The 13305-nt window shown below is 40.5% G+C and overlaps 1 protein-coding gene across 19 annotated transcripts in view; it reads right to left on the reverse strand.

The window, feature by feature from the left end:
* TRIM2 (tripartite motif containing 2) overlaps positions 1-13305 on the reverse strand; it is a 119241-nt gene that overhangs the window by 82830 nt on the left and 23106 nt on the right. For 2 of the 19 annotated variants that reach the window (XM_023924819.2, XM_086891320.1), the window contains exon 1: positions 5037-5126. The exons of 8 other annotated variants lie outside the window; for them this stretch is intronic. The gene's annotated coding sequence lies outside the window, so the exon portion shown is untranslated. Of the gene's footprint in view, positions 1-3786; positions 3856-4340; positions 4655-4956; positions 4975-5036; positions 5127-5233; positions 5322-13305 lie in introns of those variants that run through there. 9 more of the 19 variants (XM_023924825.2, XM_023924835.2, XM_023924832.2 and 6 more) reach the window with 9 other exon arrangements.

A 13305-nucleotide genomic window follows, 5' to 3' on the forward strand; every position in this document is an offset into this window, starting at 1 on the left:
TGTGAAAGATGGTCTGAAGAGTGCACAAACTGAACACATGAAATACCTTAAGCATGGAATAGTGTGTTATAACGTGGCTTTGTGAACTAGAGAGTTGTCCTGACTGATTTCAGATGGCAGTTTAGTCCTAGTTTATGAGTATAAAAACTACTGTGCACCTTACACCACATCATTCAAACAAAAGGTAGCAGAAAAGGTGATGTTAACAGATGTGCAACTCCTCCTGAAATTTACTTGTAAGACAGGTAAGCAGCAGAATGATGGGAAAAATTGGTCTTATAGAAAATGAGATGAAGGTTTTCATCTGTGAGACTCTCATCTCACCCATATGGTGATCCACACCGTACACTCCAAATCACAGTACATCATCCATGAGTCAATTAGTGTGTGATGGTCATGTGTCATGCTGCTGCTATTTCATGTCAATAATCAACATTGAAATTTAGATTCTGTAAGTAATCAAAAGTAAACATACTTCATTAAACTTAATAATGAATATTATTACCTTAGTAATTAAGTTTATCATTCATCTTATTAACTTAGTAATTGGCAATAGTGTCTTAACAATTTTAAGGGAAATCTTTGTTGGTGGTCCAGAAATATTTTGTCACTATAGTCACGTTTTGGTCAGTTGAGTTAATTTCAATTACTATACTTCATTAACTTAGTACCTAAACACTAACAGCCTAAGGGAGATGCTTGAAGTGAACCAGTAAGCCTTAAAATAAGGACACAGTAAGTGTATGTCATTCCCTAATTTTATTTATATGCAGTTTCAAGCCCATGTCTAAGCAAAGTCTGGTGTCCTTAAGACCAATTCATATAACACAGTACTGACATCAGTGTTCTGAATTCAGATAAAGAGCCAAACAATAAAGGTAATGAGTGCAAAAAAGGTTTTGATTTACTTGTAATAGAGCTGGTAAGCACACTGGGGACAAGGATTACCTTCTGTTTCTGTACAATACCTAGCTCAGTAACAAAAAAAGATACTCCTAGATGCTACAGAAATAGCAGAGACTAATAATAATATAAATGCAGAATAAAATAATAATGCCACCGGTGCGAGTCAGAATTTCATATGAGGTATACTGACGGATGTTTAATGAACTGCACTGAATCAATCTGACACTGCACAGTTCTTAGGGAACAACCAAGTCCTGTATAATTTGATTTAAAGGAAATTACTGCTGCTGTAGTTATTTTTCTCAGATTTTTTTCTTCAAGCAAAGCTCACAGAAAACAGCAGCATCCCTATTTATTTTTTTTTCTTTAACATTATCAGATGATTAAAAAGATTTGGCCTACATGTGGTTTGTCATTTGAAAATTAAAATCCAAAACTCAGCCTTAGGTATCTGAGCTGTGTTAAGTTACATTAATTGATGCCTTAGTTAACTTTTTATTCCTCAACTGGATGAGCATAATGTTGTTCTTCCAAACAGTTTTTTACATCCTAGTAATTCTTAAATAACAGAAATGTTTGTGTGAAAGCAGATAAAAATTTGAAGCCAAGGGAAAGGAGAAATAAAGGTAAGGATGAGGCATTAATTACTAAAATATGTTTATGGGAATTTGTCCTTACCTAGTTCATTTGCCTCAGAATTCTTCTTGTAGGGAGTTAGGAGAAAAAAGGAGTGATCACAGAATACTAAATGGAAATAAAAGACCAACATGGATATGTAACCTTTCCTATAACTACAGTATAGAGAAGGTGATCATGGAATGCAGTGTTCCCCGTTTTAAAGAGCAGAGCAGACAGGAAACACTTCCTCTACAAGCAGAAGGGAAGAACACTTAAAAAAAAGCAGAAAGCTTCTTGCTTGTAGTAAGAGAAAAAACTTGGAGTGACACAGAACTCCTACCTTGAAAGGGGAGGAAAAAAAGGAAAGAAATACTGGAGAAAAAAACTATTTTCCTTTTCAGCATCTTGGTAAGTAAAGATGGATTTGGCACTATTAACTCTAAATATTTAATGCTTTGCAGGGGTTATCCATGTTGGCAGCTCACCCTGTGCTTTGCAAGGAGAATATTGAAAATTCTCTTGAACTGTGGCCAGCAAACCGGCTGGACAAGACTGGTCAGGTGCCATTACTGGTGTACCCCTTCCTACTCTCCAAGAGAGGTCAACCACAAGGTGAACAGGTTTGCTCCCTGATCAGCCATGCACGCTGCCTGGCTTTCCTACAGGCCAAGTAGTTTCACACCTCCCAGAAATATTTATGCAGCAGGGCTGAAACCAAGGAGGCAGCCTATCAGTGTCACTGATCTGTTACCAGGGGTAAAGGTATCTGAGAATCTGACACACACCAGTGAGCACGGGAATGCTTACACCTCAGTGCCTTCAGAGAAAGTTACAATGCATCGATGCATGTAATAGCTAATGAGATTTCAGCTCAGAGCTGCAGCACTGAGAATTGCAGGGGATTTTTAGTTCTCAGTGAGCATATGCCTAAAAAGTCAGTGCACATGCTGTCAGAATTTTAACATCCTGTGCACATCCATGAACTTTGCTTAAGCTTCATCAGGATCCATTTACATCCTGGGTAAGAAATCTGGGAAGAAAACTGATATATGACGTAAAGAGCAAAATTAAAGGCCAAAATCTTCTTTTTGGGATATCTGTCAGGATGATGCCTGAGCAGATTTTAAATAAGACGCCCCTGAAATTTTCCATCCGTGTCCCAAATCTTCCCAGAAGAACTTCTGAAATTATTCAGGACACATAGGAATAATTTGTCTGTCTTTCAGAGATTTAGGCAGGGGCTTTCAATGCATAATCCAAACAAGCAGTGGATTAACTATTGTCAGCTGAAAGCCTGCCAGATGACTACCCTTGCCCATGCACATGGCATTTGATATCTACCATTTTAATATTTTGACATTTTGGTGAGTGACATTGTCCTGAAAGGTCACCATTTGTCTCAGCAGCCGGCTGGCTGCCGTTCAGGCTTGGGAAGCTTAGCTCCGCAGCTGTCATCAAAAATGACCATTTTCATAGCTAAGTTTCAGGGAAGGTATGAATTTATGTTTATAAGGGGAAAAATGAGAAAGGAGGAAGGAAAGGGAAGCTTCAAAATCAGCTTTTACTTGCTACAGTGAAGACAGGCATTTATGCATATACATCTGTAGATGAGGCTGAAGTATTTCAAAAGCAGCTTATAAACACAACAGAATCATCAAATACCTGTGTTATAGCGCATTATCAAGGGGGTTATACCATGAATACGTTTAGTCCTCTACTGCAGCAAACAACACACATGCTCTCCCTCTTCACTTAATGGCAGTCACCTGTTAACTGTGAAAATTACATTTTCACATGGCTCATGAAAAGCTGACAGTACCAATGGTCCCCAAGAAATAACAAAACCTTCAAATAAAGCAAGAAATGTGACATAGCAACAGAAACAAACTGGCTACAGCCTGCATTTCTTGTGCAGTTATCTGACATTTATAGTTCGTACTGAACACAGGCTGTTTTCAAGAAGCAGATTTCATTCACAGCACAGTAAGAATTCATTAGCCATAAACTCAAAAGGAAAATGGCAATACAGAAGCTTTAAATTAGAAAGTAGAATAAAAACCAATGTATTGCTTCTTCAGTGCTATGAGACCAAAGATACACTGACAAGTATCAATTTTCTTCCTTACAGTACCACCACAACACTGAGAAACCTTCAGCTGCATTACTTCCCAACCACCTTACTATCCTGTCTTGATGCCACTGTAGTAGATAAAGATCCTTTCATGTACAGAGAGAGATGGGTGAAAAACATGCATTGCTCACCGTGCTATGTTCATTGTTCTTATCAGGTCAGATGCAGACTTACTGGTGCCCCTTATGATGACTATTTGTTTGCACTTCTGATAATAAGGTACTGTCGAGTTTCTTAATGAGAAGTCCGGGTCTGCATTTATGGATTTTTAAAAAAAAGGCTCCAGGTGAAAAATACCATGGAAAATTTTTCTTCTATGTGCTCTCAAACAATCTTTTACTGCTGAAGTATCCTTCTTGCTGTATATCTAATATTATCTAATCTAAGCAGAAAAACATCTCTCTGTCAGTCCGTCCCGCATTTGTTGTATTTTTTCCCCTCACAGGCAAAATGGCAAGCAGACATCCCCAGAATCAACAAATAAAACTGCAAACTATTTGTTCTGGAAAGCTTTCATACATCCCTTTCCCTCAGCAGCTCTTTCACTGAAAGCCAGAACAATACTGCAGAGAAGCTTTCCCTGTCAGGATGTTTTCAGCTTTCATCTCTGCTTTTTCAAGCAGAAGACTAAGGTAGAAACCTTAATTAGCAATCTGAAAGCACCACACAGGCAAGGAATACTTACATTTGCAACTGTATTTGTGATATTTGCGCACTGATCCAGCGACTGGTGATTACAAAGAAGAGAAAGAGCTTTTTAGGCTGCCTTTCAAGTCTTGCAGCAGTGAAATGAAGGCTGCTATCTGAAAGCTACTCATTTTCTATATGCTGTGCTCTACTTGCTTCCCATGTGCATACAACACAGCTGCCAGATTTAATAACCATGTCAGCCTGCTTTCCCCAGAAAGCAGCAGAGAGATGACAGGATGAACTAGCCAGCACGTTAATCTGTAGTTATGGCTGCAGTAAGCCTTGAATGAATGTCACAGTTTTGTTGCCCTTGAAAAAAAATAATAAATGAAACAAATCAACTCTGTTCATGAAAAAGTAAGTTAAAAAGGATTTCAGAAATGTTAATCCATACTTGTTTCAGTGATATTAATGTACATTAAAGACATTGCGCCTTTTTTTCTCCCACTCAGTTAACAAATCCTAGGACTTGAGGTGTTTTTTTTTTCCTTTCAAAATACATTTTTCCTAGCGGTGTATGTTTGCACCCCAAAAGAACAAAACCATTAACTGACAAATTAGTTGAGCTTCCCTTCTGTCCTGTTTCTCTCTAGAAGGAAGTATTTCCATACCTGTTTGTCTTTGCTGACTTCTTTCAGGCAAAAAAAAAAAAAAAAAAAGTTATTAAAAAAGAGGGGAAATTCTCTTTTACCATTTAAATTCTCCCACGCACAGTGGTTCCTAGAGCACTGGACTTTAGTGTCTGCTGTGGTCAGTTCACTGCCAAGGTGGAGCATCGCCGTACCTCCAGCTGAAAAACCAGTTCCACGCAAGGGAAGGGTGCCCAGACTTTACATGACAAGAGAAGGTGCCACTCATGCAGTCAAAAACAACAAACTAAAAACAAACCCAGAAACGCTCGGTTGAATCTGCAACAGTGCAGGGATGCCGCAGAGGTCATATGACATCTGTGCGCGTCTTTTTCTCTCACTCATTTATATTCCTTTCACTTCCCTTGGAGGCACCTTCTCAGCAGGGAGTGGTTTCTGTGGAAACTACGGACAGTCAGTTTTCCCCTTGGAGAAACTGTTACTATGGTAACCTTACATAATGTATATGGCCTAGATTCTTTTTAAAAATAATCTAACCCTGAAATCCTCATTATAAAATTAGAGCTGATTTGTCTGGGGGGCAGGAAATACAGTTATTTAAAAATTGCATTAGAAATGTAAGATAAAAAAAATCCAAATGATGTTACAAATTAAATGAGAGTATAGGGGGCATGTCATTGCATCAGTCACAAAGACAAAATAATTTGTAAATGCCAGTAAACAAGGTCTATTATTTACCACTTGTGGGAAGCAAGGAGGAAGGGAAGTATATACTTGACATCATGGCTCACTGCAGCAATCAATATTGCATCTTGCAGAGTCGAAATTTTCTCTGTATGTTTATTCTTCCGGCAACCAGGACCTTATTTAATGATGTAAGCCCAAATACTGCTTACATCTACCCCATTCAAAACTGAAATATCAGCTTCAAAGTCACCTTACACTGTGAAATCAAGCTACGTCAAAACTTGAGGAAGTGCCTGAAAGGAGCTGTGTGAGTCAGTGAGGCACAGCGTGCAGTAGAGCAGAAATAGAGAAGGCACACTGCTGTTTATATGACTTTCAGCACAGAGACATGCAGCCCTGGTGGGGAGGGCAGGGCAGGTCTGTCAGATGGCATCAGGGACAGGGGGATGTTAGGGCCCCAGCAATGGGGCTGGGCAAGGTGAGCCTTCTAAGTCAGCAGCTGAAAACCTGCCTGGTTGGGCATGACATGAAGTAGCAGAGACATCACAGATGTTTTGTGGCCCTGGTGAAACAGGTAGGCAGATGTCTCTCATCCCTCCCCAGTCTGCAGCCACCCTTGCAGATAACCCTTATCCTGGTTATACAAATCAAAAGTCAAGTGATTAAAAAGGCAAAGCTACCTGTTTAACTCAACACAAAAGTGATGATTTCAGTTTGAACAATAATGTTGGGGAAACTTAGCTAAAATCCTACATCTGAGATATTTGTATTGTGACTCAGTGGATTGATATCTCTCCTAACCTGTCAACCTAGCAACGCTTATTAGCATGAATTACATTAATATAACCATGGAAGACTGACTTTTCTTCTCTCCTCCTATTCAGAAGATGAACAAGAGAGAGAACCTGGTCTACAGAACATTTCCCCAAAACTTAAGCAAGGTCCTCCTACATTCTGCAGTGCAAAGGGGGCTCTCTAGGTGGGACAAAGCAGGCATGAAGCATTGCTTCAAAGCCCACAGCATTTATCTATTTTACTTGTGTGGTGGACATACTTTTACAAAAAGAGATGCATGCTGCCTGAAGGTGAAGTGTTGTTTGGTATGTGGGTTCTCCGAACAGGTGTTCAAGACCAGGGTTTCACAAAATACTTGCTGGTGCCACAAGGATTTGGACATATTCTAATATGAAATCCCTCAAAGAGATGTCACTGAAATGGGCAGAAGTCCCTAGATTTTTTAATTAAAGAAGAACACTTCTCCATAAATTGCATTGAATACCCAAACTGACCTATAAAGGAGATTTACTCTGACAATCACACAGAGCAGTATTTTATCAGAGGCAGTGCACACAAACACACCTTTGTGTCTGTGAAACTCAAGGGTTGTATGAAGATCTGAAAGCATTAAACATTCTCTTTTACACAGAAAAATTAAGGAGATTTGAAGCATGGTGCTAACTTCAATTGGGTTTGAGGAAGTTCAGCATCAGCAGGATACAGTCTAAAACTTACATGACTGAAAATTGTATGATTTATCAAGTATCATATTCCTAGACAAACATTACACAGGAGTCAGGCCTCTTTGGCACTTGACTTTTAAACCCCAGGGCTCTCATGTTCTATCTACAGGACATACAACCACAAAGCATCATAATCAATCTTCTCTTTTTTAAAATTAAAAAAAAAAAAAAAAAAAAATTTTCAACAAAATGTCTACATCCATTTTTGAATTAATCTTATATACAAAAGAATAATTAGACAATGTCTAGTGGAACATCAATTTAGTGGCCCTAGGAAAGTCAATATATTAAAAAAGAAAAGCAATAAAATGAAAAGATTCCTTAAGCAGATTAGAACGAGCTAAGCTGTCACTTAAAGTTATGTAGTTCTGACATCTTGCTATGTAAAACCTTGAACTTCAAAGAGTACATTGCACAAAGACAGTAACAAGGACAAATTGAGAAGTGAATATTACAACAAGGTAAAGCAATGAACCTAATAGCTTATTTTTTAAAAAGCAGAAACATCTGACATAGAACAAAAAGGCTCAACTGCTTCTCATAGCTGTGCCAAGTCTCCCAACACAGAAAAGCAAAGCACAGCAAAAGCCAACATGGTTACATGACTTCTGGACTGAGCTAAGTAACATCCAGCCAGCTCAGTGTGGAAGCAGCATGAACTTGGATCCCTCTCCTTTACCCATGTAGATAGTCTGTGTGCATCCAACTCGTGGACACTTGTGGCTTCCTCAGGCAAAGGTCAGGATATTTGGGCACACAGCTTAAAAGTGGCTATTTCACTAGTGCCAGTGTGCTTCGAGTAAGTTAACGTACAGCACTTACACTTCTTACCTCAAACTGATTATGCTGTAAGGGACCTGGCGGAAATGCTGCTGAGAAGGCAGTTAGACTAACAAAAGAAAGATCTGCATCCATAGCAGGACTCAGGCGCACAAAGATGCAGCTGTAACCTGTGAACTTGCAGTTAGTTTCCTTCCAGCAGGGAGTTAGCTCACTCTAGGAGTCCAAGCTTCTCCTGACATCTCAAGATCTGCAAAAATGGCCTCTCAGTGAATAGATTCAGAAAAAAAGATATTATTGAGCTGTTATGATCTGCACATTGTTTGGCACACCTCATGGAACATGATAGCAACCCTACACTCCACCATACAGCTGAGAAAGGCAGACTTTCAATGGTTATTTAAAATGTCTTTCACCCATTCCATTAGTATTTATTATGTTTTCCACATTTTTTCCCATGCCATTACATCAGGTCTATGAAAAAATATATTAAATCTTAACAACACAATGTTACATACGACTTTGGTCAGAGATAGAAGTGTCAATAGAAACTATTTGTACAATATTACATCACTTATTCCAAAGGAAATCTCTTGTCATGCTACCTCAGTTAATTCCATGCCAGGCTTTTACAGACAGGTTACTTATATTTCTAGGGCACTGACTGCTCATCAGATTTGCATTGCTTTTGATACTGCCATCTCTCTTCTCTCATGGTCCTATTATAGTGAAAAAGTCCAGCTTCCCATCTATTTGAATTGACACGCCTTGGATGACAAAAAGAAATCTTAGCAGTAAATAAAGGAAGAGACAGATTCACAATGAGGCACAGGCAGGGGTGTCAGCTCCTAACCACAAGGTGCCTTGCAGTCTGCAGATCCTCCTGCCAAGATTTCTGTGCTTAAGCAATCCACAGGAATGACACCCACAAAGCCAGCACATTAGCACAGAGCTAACTTAGCTACTGTGAATGGTAAGATCTTAAATTCTCTCCATGAACTTGGTATCCTCATCTGGACTGCAGGAAAATGCCCATCTCCAACTGGGATTCATACATACTCATTCTCTTAAGTTCCCTTTCTTAAAAAAGCTGACTGGGAAAGAAATGAGAGCCAATTTACAGTACTCAAGAGATGATAGATTTGGGCTCAAATCTCCTAGCAGACAGATAAAAGCTTAACCAACATTCCCTTATTTAATTGTATCTTTTTAGATTATTGTAATTTTGCAATCCTCCGGAAGCTTCTCTCTTGCTATTAGCAAATAGCAAAGGGAATGCAGGAGGCAACAGAGACCACTGTGTAGCCTCTAGTCAGGCTGTTGTTTAAGGCACTAACCTTGAAAGTCCAATCTCTGCCTCAGTAATTGGCTGCTCATTAGGCGTAGAATCAGGTTTCTGTGCTCCCGATGGCAGGAGCTGTTTTGCTGGGGTTCAACAGGTGCTTTCTGAGCTCTGTCAGACTAACTGCTTCAGAGAGGACAGGCACAGTGTCTTCTGTGCCTAAGTATCAGGGAGATGCCCAGCTTCTCAGCCCTTGCTGCTGCTTAGCATCTCCAGACACCTGGGTTACGTGGCAGGCTTTGAAGGCTGACATTCCTGCCTGAAGGTTAAGGTGGCCATTAGGTATTTAAGGTCATGTCTACAAATGTGGGTGCTGGGCCACCTGAGCTGGCAGGGATCTGCATACTGACTCATAAAACAGAAATGCCAGGGAGTTCAGCACACAAACACACAATCTGACTCTGTGCATGGCCACTAACAAGCTTTTGTGCTGTGCAGAAGCCTGCACTCCATTTTTACTTTCCAGATTGAGGGTTCCTGAACTCTAGTCTACCCCAGAGAGTAGGCAGGCCCTACATCTGGCCTCAGTCCCTGCATGGATCTTGCCTGAGTTCAGCCAAGGAATAGTCATTATGGGGATTAAAACAACTGATTTCATCTACAACACACAGGAAACAGATCAAAGGTGGATTTCTGCCTGGGTTTCTCATGGATTTCAATTTTAGTTAACACTTACAACTGCAGGCCTGCCTATTTCTTTCCTTGTTTTAGAAGCAGAAATCATTGCCAAGGCTCTGGCAGCCAGGCCAGAAAACAGTGACAAATAGTGTAAGCTGATCTGGCAGGCTTCATTAAGGGCAGATTAAACATTGACAGTCCCCAAGGTTTTTGTGATATGATTGCATGACATGGCCAATGAACTAGTCACTCCCTAGGGTGAGAAGCAGAGATGATGTTCAACTGCCTGGAGAGTGGAACACAGACTATTCTGTGAAATTACATGTTACAACAGTGTAAGATACAAAGCACCGTCTCTGAATAAGGTACTTCACCTCAAATAAACCTTGTGACTAGCTAAATAAAAGCCTGTCTATTGCAAAGATGGCAGTGCAATGTAGAAAAAGAATCAACAGACATACAAAAGGCCAACATGGGAATTTAACAGTCTGTCCCAGTCAGGATACCTTGCCTTTTTTTCCTATGCAATGTCCATAGCTCTCATAATTTAAGATTTTTTTTTTCAAGAAATATTTGAGAATGGTCCCTCATTTACTGGATCAAACATTATTATATCAGAATATCAAGAAGTCTCTGAGTTGTCTGTGCTTAAGGCAAGGTTGTCTTGAATCTAAAATAGTCACCTCCTAGTTCTACTATCTTCTAGTAACCTGATGATTTTTCTTGCTCTACCAGGATGGTGGGTTTGGAAGTTTCTAATGACAAAGATTGCATGACTGCATTTCCCTTTTCCATCCGTAATATTCCAAACACCTTCAGATTTTCTTTTATATCACCAGACCAAATAAATTGGTCCTACCTGAAAAGTTACATGAAGATAAGGATACCCATAAGAGTCAAATTTATCACTGAGCATCTGAAATTGAAGAGTTTTAGCAGTACAGAAATCACAGAATCATAAAGTCTGGAAAAGGTCTCCAACATCTGAAGTCCAACCTTTGACCATATAACACCATGCCTGCTAAACCACAGCACTAAGTCTACCTGTTTCTTGAATATTTCTAGAGACAGTGACTCCACCACTTCCCTGGGGAGCCTGTTCCAATTCCTCAATACTTTCAGCGAAGAATTTTTTTCTAATACCCAACCAAACGTCTCATGGCAAATCTTGAGTCTGTTTCCTCTTTTTCTGTCATGGGTTGCCTGAGAGAAGAGACCAGCCCCGACCTCGCTACAGTCTCCTTTCAGGCAGTTGAATAGAGTGATAAGATTCCCCCCTAAGTCTCATTTTCTCCAGGCTAAACATCCCCAGCTCCCCCTCACAGGACTTGTGCTCCAGACCTTTCATCAACCTCATTGCCCTTCTCTAGACATGCTCCAGCACCTCAATGTCCTTCCTGTAGTGAGGGGCCAAAACTCAACATGGGATTTGAGGTGAGGCCTCACTAGTGTCGAGTACAGGAGGACTGCCCTGGTTCAGCTGGCCACACTATCGCTGACACAGGATGTCACTGAACTTCTTAGCCATCTGGGAACACATCTGATGGTGGACCAGCATCTCCAGGTCATTCACCATCAGGCAGCTTTCCAGCCACTCTGCCCATAATCTGTAGCACTGCCTCGGGTTGCTGTGACCAAAGTGCAGACCGAGCAGTTTGCCTTACTGAAACTCTGTTGGCCTCGACAACCACAACCTCAGTTGTGGCTCACAACCTCAGGATCACGTCCAGAGAAGACGCAGGTTTCTGGGGACCAGCATGGAACACCAATGAGATGGGCTTCCATTCATGAAACCATTTATTCAGCATGGGAACAAACTCAGATTCAGAACAGAGAGCCCCGAACAGAGGCACAGCAGGGGTTTTTGAGGGACAGAACTCTTGAGGGTCTCCACCTTTGAGGGTGGAGTTCAGGGTCAGGGGCCACTAGAAACACAACAAGGGAGAACCCCCCAGGGACTCAAACCCAGTCAGAACTCCTGGGCCGCCCTTCACAAGGGGTTTGGGGTGGAGTAACTTCATCCAGGGCTCACATATCCATCCCCCAGTACAGGGGGTCAAAATTCACACACATGGCCTACAGCCTTGCCTCTCCTTTAACAATGCTTATCTGAAACTAACTCTTTGCCTCCCTGAGGCACTTCACAACATCGACCCATCGAAAAGAAAGGTAATAATCTCATCTGTGCCTCACTACTTTATCCAGAAAGGCAGGAAATTCAGATACATAATCACTAGCATTGTAATCAAAAAGTCAAAACAATTCTGCAAGCTCCCACAGAACAGAGGTTTTCTAATTCAGGCAGAAAATTACATGAATTTCCATGTTTCTCTGCTAAGATCTGGATTGCATCTACTGACAAAATTTTCAAAGAGAGAAAAAGTGCTGCTGAATGTGTCTCACGGCCAGAGAACACCACAACTGAGAGGCATAGCATAGCTTCTTAGCTGTCTCATGGATTTAAGACACATGGAAGAGCCTGTTTCTTAGCGCTGCAGGTTCTGCCTTTAACAACCATTAGTGATTTCAACCACATCTGGACAAGTTTTAATGTCATTAGATCTAGCAAAATCCTCTTGAACACAGTACATGCAGTGTCCTGTTTGAAGTGGTCTATCCTGCCTTTATTATTAAATAAAATGGTTTGGTTTGCTTACAGTTACTGCAGGATATAGTAAGAGACAGCAGGTGAAACTGAGGTGCTGGTATACACAGGGGAAGGTGGACCTGTAAAAGGGAAGCCAAACTTAGTTTGTTTGGAAAACAAATGAACAGCTGGTGGCACAATTTAGTCCTTGCCTTGTCCACCGTGCCCATTCTCCCTGCATTTTAGTACGTTGATACCATCACCATGACCAGCATTCACAACTTCTCCACTTATCCCTTCCATACCAGAGAGCCCAAAAAAGAGCAAGAAATAATTACCTTTAGGTCTCCTGCTTCATCAACTCTGCATGGAGACTGTTGTCACTTGCTCTGACACCATTTGTGCCCTAGAAATTCTAAACTGAAATGGATGTCTCCAGACTCCAGGGACATCCAGAGGGAGCTTCCTACAGCACTGCTTACTTGGAATGTCTTTATAATTGTTAAATACAAGGAAACAAAACACACAAACCAAAACTATCTATCAAGACAATTATATTCCAACGTGACTGACACATTCAGCTAGTTAGACTTTTTTATACCTTTACCTCAAATTTAGAATTAATTGAGCAACGTTTTGGGCATGTAGGGGTTCCAAGGGTAATGGAAATGATAAAAGCACTCATTCAAAACACTCATCAGCAATCTTTTCCAGCAGTCCAGTCCAAATCAGCTATTTCAGTGGATTACTTATAATTTAGGAACCACAGACTATGCCATGCCTAAAAAAATAAATTCCTAGAGATAACTAGAATGTTTCAGAAACCACTGTAAATT

This window comes from Cyanistes caeruleus, chromosome 5 (genome assembly GCF_971803275.1).
Source record: "Cyanistes caeruleus chromosome 5, bCyaCae1.hap1.1, whole genome shotgun sequence".
Classification (NCBI taxonomy): domain Eukaryota; kingdom Metazoa; phylum Chordata; class Aves; order Passeriformes; family Paridae; genus Cyanistes; species Cyanistes caeruleus.